Genomic DNA, 9,180 nt, shown 5'->3' on the forward strand with positions numbered 1-9,180 from the left:
ATGGCGGGAAGGAAAAGAGGATGGTGAACTGGGAATTGATGGGGAGGACAGCAGACGGTTCAGTGAGGAAGGGTTGGGAGGCCGAGGAGATGGGTGAGGAGAAAATGGTGGGGAGGACTGGGGGACAGGAAAGGTTGCTGTGGCTCAGCAACGCACAAGCATTGCTCCATTAAGGAACATATAATCTCTTCCCACAATCAAACCATCGCCAGAGAAATCCTAGTAAACAACACAGAAATCATCGATAGATACAGCACAAAATCATCGATAGATACAGCAATAGCAGGCGGCTTGACGTTTGCGAGGCAATACACATCAAGAAGTCAACACCAGCAATCAACAGCCAATTAATGCACAACTATATTCTACCCACCTCAAGACTCCGCTCCAATATAGAAGCATCAAGAAATATGGACCAATAGGCTTTCTACAATCACTTCTATTCAATACCCATTGTTTCGTGTTCTGTCTTGTGTTGATGAAATTAATACCCTATTAAATACCACCTCACCCCATCCACCTCACTCAAATGTAGATATAAACAAATAGGAGATATGTAAGTTCTATTCAGTTGTGTATGTGTAAAGTCTTTGAAAATGTTATAAGTTTTACGAAACGCGCCCAAGTGTCGCGTCAGACTAGAAATAAAAATGAATTTTGGAGAATTGATTTTTGAATTACCTCCAACAGTGAAAAGAAATGTACGAAAGATTGAGAAAATTCGTGTTAGAATTATTAATCTTACTTTTTCGGTCATATTTAATAATATATGTCTACAGGAAAGACTGCTACCAAAATATACTAATATATATATATATATATATATATAGATGTGTGTATATATATATATATATATATGTGTGTATATATATATATATATATATATATATATATATATATATATATATATATATATATATGTATGCATGTATTGGAGGGGATCTAAACATTCCCTCTAATGAGTTATGCGTGGTTTCCTCTGAGGCTATGGGTCCCCCTTCTTCCAGCTAGAGGTGGTACTCCCTTCCATTTAAAATATATATATATATATATATATATATATATATATATATATATATATATGTGTGTGTGTATATATATTTTAAGATGAATAGGAAAACCAGGGATATACTGAACATCTTGGTTCAGATTCTTTACTTTAAAATGCATAACGTTTCGAATACTTCTCGTATTCATCATCAGATCTAAAAGAAAAAACAGAAATCACAATCAAATAACTGGTAAACAAAGAACTCATACTGAATATAATTGCCTATCAAAGAAAGGAAAATGCTTAAAAAACAAAACACTTAAGCGCACTTAAAGTGATCAATACAAATAAAACTTATTAACTGTCACATATATTAAAGCTAATATAAAAATCCATTAAACTACAAGATGAATTTTATAACTACTAAAACAAACCATTCTATTAAACTTACGTGAAGTGATCAGAAGTGAAACTTGATACCTAACTCATAGATACTAAACACTATAAAAAATATTTATATAATGACTACAAATCTACAAAAAATGTATATAAAATACAAACAGATTTGTATTTTATTATTTTATTTAAATCTACAATACATTATATAATGTATTGTAGATTTGTAGTCATTATATAAATATTTGTTATAGTGTTTAGTATCTATGTGTTAGGTATCAAGTTTCACTTCTGATCACTTCACGTAAGTTTAATAGAATGGTTTGTTTTAGTAGTTATAAAATTCATCTTGTATTTTAATGGATTTTTAAATTAGCTTTAATATATGTGACAGTTAATAAGTTTTATTTGTATTCATCACTTTAAGTGCGCTTAAGTGTTTTGTTTGTTAAGCATTTTCCTTTCTTTGATAGGCAATTATATTCAGTATGAATTCTTTGTTTACCAGTTATTTGATTGTGATTTCAGTTTTTTCTTTTAGATCTGATGATGAATACGAGAAGTATTCGAAACGTTATGCATTTTAAAGTAAAGAATCTGAAACAAGATGTTCAGTATATCCCTGGTTTTCCTATTCATCTTAAAATTAAGTTTCCCGAAGGGAACATCGATCATAAATATTTTATTAAAACGATACGGAAGACCTGTAGTTACTTTATACAGAAGAATAAAAAAAGTGGATTTCGCAGTTAAGAAGGCTCATTTGGATTTGGAATTTCTACAAACCTGTAAGGCGCATCGTTTGGTCCCAAGATTTCTCAGGTTTAAAGTGTATTCCGACAAATTTGCGTTAACAAGTGAATATAATTCTTGGTTATTAAGATTGTTGGACTTTGAAATTTCTGAAAAGCAGAAGCGGGTAAATAAGTTGAAAAGTGAATTGCACGTGAACTTGGAGAAATTCAAGATTTTGGTTTCCTGGGTTGATTTTGCATCCTTAAAATGTAAATATGAAAATTATAATGATAAAAGGGTTGAAAAATGTACACTTATTCACGGGAAGAAAATGCGGAACTTGGGTATACCTTCATTTAATTCGGTGGACCCTGATAAGGTGGTTTTAAATTCTTCAAAGAGAATTTTGTCTCCCATTGAGAAAGAACTTCTCTCTCTGGGGTTAGACTTTGGGTTGACGTGTAAAAAAACTAAATTTGTTAATCATTTTTTAGGTTTTGAGCGGTTATGCAATACATTGAAAACTTGTACCCTAAGGACTGGTACAAATTATAGTTGGACCAATATCATCAGTACTGTTTCCTCTTTAGCACATGAAGTCTTTAATGACTTTGTTAAATAGAAATCTACATTCCCTCCTTTTGACAAAAGAAAATTGGATTGTATTAATGGCTTGAAGAATGATAGGAGTATTTGCATTACTAGACCAGATAAAGGTAGGGGTATAGTGGTTTTGGACAAGTTAGAGTATGTGAATAAGGTTGAAAGGTTGTTAGAAGACCCCTCTAAATTTACGTTGGTTGATATAGACCCTTTTTCATATATTTTGAAATGCGAGGATAAACTGAATAGAGTTTTAAGAAGTCTGAAAGACTCTTTTTGATTATACAAAATTACTTGCAACTGGCTCTAAGCCAGGCATCTTATATGGGTTACCTAAAGTTCATAAAACGGGTATACAGATTCGTCCTATTTTATCAGCGATTGGCACGTTTAATTATAAACTGGCAAAGTTTCTGGTTCCATTATTAGAACCATTAACGCATAATAAATTTACTGTGAGAAATTCTCAGGATTTTGTAAAAGAACTTTCCTCTTTAAATTTTGAGTTCCCAACTATAATGGCCAGTTTCGATGTTGAATCACTTTTTACTAATATTCCTTTGTTGGAAACCATTGATATCTGTGTAAATCAATTATTTGCTGACACTAACTTAGTGTCTGGATTTTGTAGTAAAATATTCAGACGGCTGTTAGAAATAGCGGTTAAAGACTCCATCTTTATGTTTAATAATAAATATTATAAACAAATTGATGGAGTAGCAATGGGGTCTCCTTTAGGTCCTGCACTGGCTAATGCTTTTTTGAGTTTTCATGAAATAAATTGGCTTGATAAATGTCCGTTGGCCTTGAAACCAGTCTTGTACAGGAGATATGTAGATGACACTTTTTTGTTATTTAAGGACCAATGTCATATTGAGAAATTTAGAGAGTATCTTAATGCACATCATAGTAATATACGGTTTACTGCAGAGTGTGAAGTGGATAATTCATTGTCGTTTCTTGATGTCAAAGTGAATAACCTTAATGGGTTCAACACTAATGTTTTTAGGAAACCAACTTTTACTGGTTTAGGTTTAAATTTTAATTCTTTTGTTCCTGATATTTTTAAGAAAAACGCAATTAACACTCTACTGAATAGGGCCTTTGTGTTATGTTCAAATTGGAATAACTTTGATCAAGAAATTAATTTTCTTGTGAATTTTTTTTCAAATAATGGTTATCCTTTGCATATGGTTTATACCTTTATAAGGAATTTCTTAAATAAGAAGTTTCACCCATCGTGTAGGATTACTACAGTGGAAAGGGATCTTAAATATATTAAATTACCATTTTATGGCACTATTAACTTTTCTGTAAGGAGTCGTTTGAGGAGACTGTTGCAGCAGTGTTATCCTCAAGTAGACTTTAGATTTATTTTTGTCAACACAAATACCATAGGCTCTTATTTTAAATTTAAAGATAAAGTGCCTACTCCCCTGTGCTCTAATGTCGTATATATGTATAATTGTTCCAGCTGTAATGCTGGATATATCGGGAGTTCCATTCGGAACTTTAAGATTAGGATACTTGAGCACCTGGGATTATCTTTTAGGACTGGATTACCATTGTCTAAACCAGCATTTTCGGAGATTAGAAACCATTGTTATGAGTTTGATCATTCTCTGCTGGAATCTGATTTTAAAATTCTGGACACTTGTATGAATGGCCAGTCAGATTTGAGAGTAATGGAATCCTTATATATAAAGGAGCTGCGGCCTCTGTTAAATAGCAACCTTTCAGCTGTTCAATTGTACACTGTATAGTGCATAGTAGGCCCTGTAATTTGATTTTTAGTTCATTCTGGTAGTTTAATTTTATTATAATTTTGTTTAGTTTACCATGTCTTTGCCCTTTCTTACGTATTTCAAGTCTTGACATTGTACATTTATATAATCTTTTATTTAGGATATATAATACATCTTTTGGTATTTAATTTTATTTAATATTTGAGTTTTTTATAAGATTTTGGTTAGTACTTTATAATTGTCGTTTATTCTGTTTGTATTTTATATACATTTTTTGTAGATTTGTAGTCATTATATAAATATTTTTTATAGTGTTTAGTATCTATGTGTTAGATATCAAGATTCACTTCTGATCACTTCACGTAAGTTTAATAGAATGGTTTGTTTTAGTAGTTATAAAATTCATCTTGTCGTTTAATGGATTTTTAAATTAATTTTAATATATGTGACAGTTATTAAGTTTTATTTGTATTGATCACTTTAAGTGCGCTTAAGTGTTTTGTTTTTTAAGCATTTTCCTTTCTTTGATAGGCAATTATATTCAGTATGAGTTCTTTGTTTACCAGTTATTTGATTGTGATTTCTGTTTTTTCTTTTAGATCTGATGATGAATACGAGAAGTATTCGAAACGTTATGCATTTTAAAGTAAAGAATCTGAAACAAGATGTTCAGTATATCCCTGGTTTTCCTATTCATCTTAAAATTAAGATTCCCGAAGGGAACATCGATCATAAATATGTATATATATATATATATACCTTACCACACATGCAAAATATAATAGCTCACCTGATGTTCCAGGAAGGAAGGAAACGTTACGCATAACACATAATTCATCATATTGTCATTCTTTCTGTTTTATTCTCCTAAAACCTTGATTAATGAATTCTTTTAAATTCATTACCCAACTCGATGCTCATAATAACCACTCAGCCAGCAGTTGTCTGAGGGTGTTGGGAAGTCTTGATCCTGGCACACACCCAAGCACTCGACAAAAACTCGAGCACAGATATATCATCGGATCCTTGAGTGCTTGGGTTGCACTGAATATCATGTGTGTACCACTTGAATAGTTCCCAAGCCTTTTAAACGAACAAATGTTTTATTCTTCTTGTGTCTTAAGTTGTTAAAGGTGGATGAAGGACTGAAGAGAGTGCTGTCTGGGGGATTCTCGCTGGTCATCTTGAAGAACTACGTCACTGTTATCGTTGCAACAAGATACACAGACGCGAGGGGCGACACTCCTTTCTTTATCAGTAACAAAGAAATTCCTGTCCTGGCTGCCTTTGGCTGGGGTATTAGGAAAGTATTTTTCATTAATGTTTATAGTTCTTTGTAAATACATATCGAATAATTTTTCAAGTTAAATATTAATGGAACTGAGAGATGAATTGCCTAATCTAAAGATATTTATTTGATTAGTTAAAAATTTTAAAGTCCAATACATTTATGCAAACATACTAAACTTATAAGATTAGTATTTATTATGTAATCTATGTAAAATGCATGAAACTTTGAAGATTAATTACAAATTAAGCTTCTCTATGAATAAATGTTTCTGCTCAATAGAAAGGGTGCTCTGTTTCATCTGAGATTCAGGCAGCTAACATCTTACCTAGAAGCTGCTGGTATTATAAATTACTGGACTAAGGACGTGATAGCCAGAAGGGTTAGGAAGGAGAGGAAGGCTGCAATGCTTGACTCTAACACAATTCCTGGAGACGTAATTCATGTATGTATCAATATTTTCCAAAGCACCTTCAATATAATCCTAAGGCAAATACTTTCTGAAGACAAATTTACCTTAAAATATCAGTTTACTGAATCGATATCAAGTCAATCGTATCAAATCAGAGACGTAATTAAGGAATGTTAGTACATTTATAATTGGAAAAGTTTATATAAAAAGTATTTTACATTAACTGCACAAGAGAATAACAATAACAGCATAACACAAAGACAGTGTCATTGTCGGAATCAGTACCTTAATTCGCAACAATTTATACAAGTCCTTACAATACTGACTGACTAAACAAGTGCACAACACTCTAAATGAAACAAACATTTTAAACATAACATGAATGACATATAGCTAAAATATGAAAGATGACATATTGTAAAGGTAACGTGAGGTGTAACATTAGGGCACAAGACATATTGTCACAAATATCGAAGAGACCCTAGCGAAGGTCTGATATGTAACCTAAAGTGCTCACTTTCAGGATGAAGGGAATCAGGTGGTCCTGAGTCTTGGTCATATGCAGGGAGCCTTCTACATGTTGCTAGTAGGCTGTGGCGTCGCCTTCGTCACCCAATTAGGGGAGAACCTCGCCCACTGCTGCTCCTCGCCTCTGTAACACCCCTGCATCACCAGACCTCAGCCAGGAACGGTGGTGTGCTGTGGCGTCGCCTTCCTCACCCTGCTGGGGAAGAAATTCCTCGGTAGTGTTCCTTGTAACAGGGGAAGTGTTGAAATTAGTAATTGTTATGGCTGAATTATTGAACTGACTGAATTAATTATGTTATGACATATTAAGAAGTTAAGAAGAAGGAATTAATGAAAAAAAATCACAGAGAAAATGCCTCAAATAAAATACTAATAAATGACAATGACATTTTATTTTCAAATTTACTGCAAAAATGGACTGTTAACAGGATTCTCGCCCATTACACATCAGCAATGTGTCCTCACATATCGTTCCTACTGTGGGAGATTTTTCTCCACCATTTATTCTCATGTAATTGTTAATTAATATTTAATTCAAAATAATCTTTGAGATGTGGACTGTAAAAACTTATATATATAGTGGAATGATTCCCCTACACATCTTTTTTTTTTGGGGGGGGGGGAGGAGTAAATTCAATAATGTTAAACTACATATAACATAGATATGGAATATCATCATAAATAAATCAGAAATGAATTACAGCATGGTGTTAGAACGCTAACTACTAAGTTATCAATATTTAGAAGTTTGGCTGCCCAAGACGAAAGAAGAATACGTCCGACAGTTCGGTAATCAGTCTTTTCCTGTCAATGCCTGTTATCTCGGGCGACACATGATTCCTCTGGACAGAGTACTCTATCTTTGTAGATAGCACAAAGATGCAATATTAATATCATATAATTTCTACCTACAAGTGTATATATATTCACACTTACTCATGAAATTAGATCTGGCTGGGTATGAGAGATAAACTCACAGGTGTTTTTTGGTGATTTTCTGCATAACGGCAAGGCACACTACATAAACAATAAATCATGTCCACAACAAATCATCCCAGGGATACTTAGCCTTGCCGAACATGGTGTCCTCAATAAGATGAAGCTGTCAGAACAGTCTGAGAACTGATAATGCACAGATATTCCTTTAAAAGGACAATAATGAAGACCAACTTCAGGAGACAAATCCAGTATGGCTCCTCTCTCAGCCAAGTCTCTCTAGACAGTGTTCCGCGCGCCACCTACCACCGGGAAGTGTAAATTTGGCACATAATTCACAATATTTTATTCGGATTTCCTATTAAAAGGAGACATTGTCAACGTTATTTTACGTCACAATAACGTACTTTGCATAATAACAGACGATTTTCCAATGTGTATCTCATTAGACCTAAATAACGTTAGATGGCTTACCTATACACATAGGTGAATTTTAGTTCATGACATTTGCTTAGTGGATCAGCTGATTACAGCTGTGGGAAACTTTACCAAATAAACAGTGATATATTTTACTAAGTTGAATTAAATCAATTACCAATCTATATTCCTTAAGAAATTCAACAAGGTTAGACTGGGTTTAATTTGATTTACATGTACATAGTTATTCTCGGGAGAGCTGGGTCGCTGACTCAATCGCAGCCAGGAATAATAGGAAGAATTTGACGGTATTACGTCTCATATTAATAAGAATTGGATGGAACTACGCTACAGGTTAGTAGTATTAGTAAATTAGATTTCTTAGTACAATAAATTTATATTATTGCACTAGGGGAGCCTGTCGGCCGAGCGGACAGCACACTGGACTTGTGATCCTGTGGTCCCGGGTTCGATCCCGGGCGCCGGCAAGAAACAATGGGCAGAGTTTCTTTCACCCTATGCCCCTGTTACCTAGCAGTAAAATAGGTACCTGGATGTTAGTCAGCTGTCACGGGCTGCTTCCTGGGGGGTGGAGGCCTGGTCGAGGACCGGGCCGCGGGGACACTAAAGCCCCGAAATCATCTCAAGATAACCTCAAGAAGGGTTTAATATTTGGGTGTTGGAAATTTCCAACACCTACTTCGTCCCCAGGAAGATCCCCCCTTGTGAAACAACCAATACCGGCTGTTTCTTACCTAAAGCAGATTCATTCCATAAAAGTTTGGTGAATACCCAGCGATGTAAGTGGCACCGTGAACGAGCTTTCGGACGCCGCTGCTGAGGAGCCCATTAGTTACATTTCCCATTAAGGGATTTATTACTAGAATTGTTACCTAGTCATCCATACTGCAAAATTTGTTGTATGAATAACAAGGAAGCAATCTATGAATTTATCTGACAAATTGGGCTTGTTAGGTAAATCACTAGACCAATGATTGACTATAAGGATTGGTTAGTTCAATCCTTACAGTCAATCATATAGTCACATTGATAGTCCCCGTGGTGCACTAGTAAAATACTCGCCTAGTGCTTCGCAAGCGCTTTGGCATGGGTTCGTATCCTGTCCGGG

The 9,180-nt window shown here is 34.2% G+C and overlaps 1 long non-coding RNA gene across 1 annotated transcript; it reads left to right on the top strand.

Moving 5' to 3' along the window:
- The first annotated feature begins 4,818 nt into the window (after positions 1 to 4,818).
- Positions 4,819 to 7,081, top strand: LOC138356581 (uncharacterized). The gene is made up of 4 exons (XR_011224538.1): positions 4,819 to 4,832; positions 5,595 to 5,777; positions 6,045 to 6,203; positions 6,694 to 7,081. It is a non-coding gene; the product is annotated as an uncharacterized lncRNA (long non-coding RNA).
- The last annotated feature ends 2,099 nt before the right edge of the window (positions 7,082 to 9,180 follow it).

The sequence above is a fragment of the Procambarus clarkii genome, chromosome 73 (genome assembly GCF_040958095.1).
Source record: "Procambarus clarkii isolate CNS0578487 chromosome 73, FALCON_Pclarkii_2.0, whole genome shotgun sequence".
Lineage (NCBI taxonomy): Eukaryota > Metazoa > Arthropoda > Malacostraca > Decapoda > Cambaridae > Procambarus > Procambarus clarkii.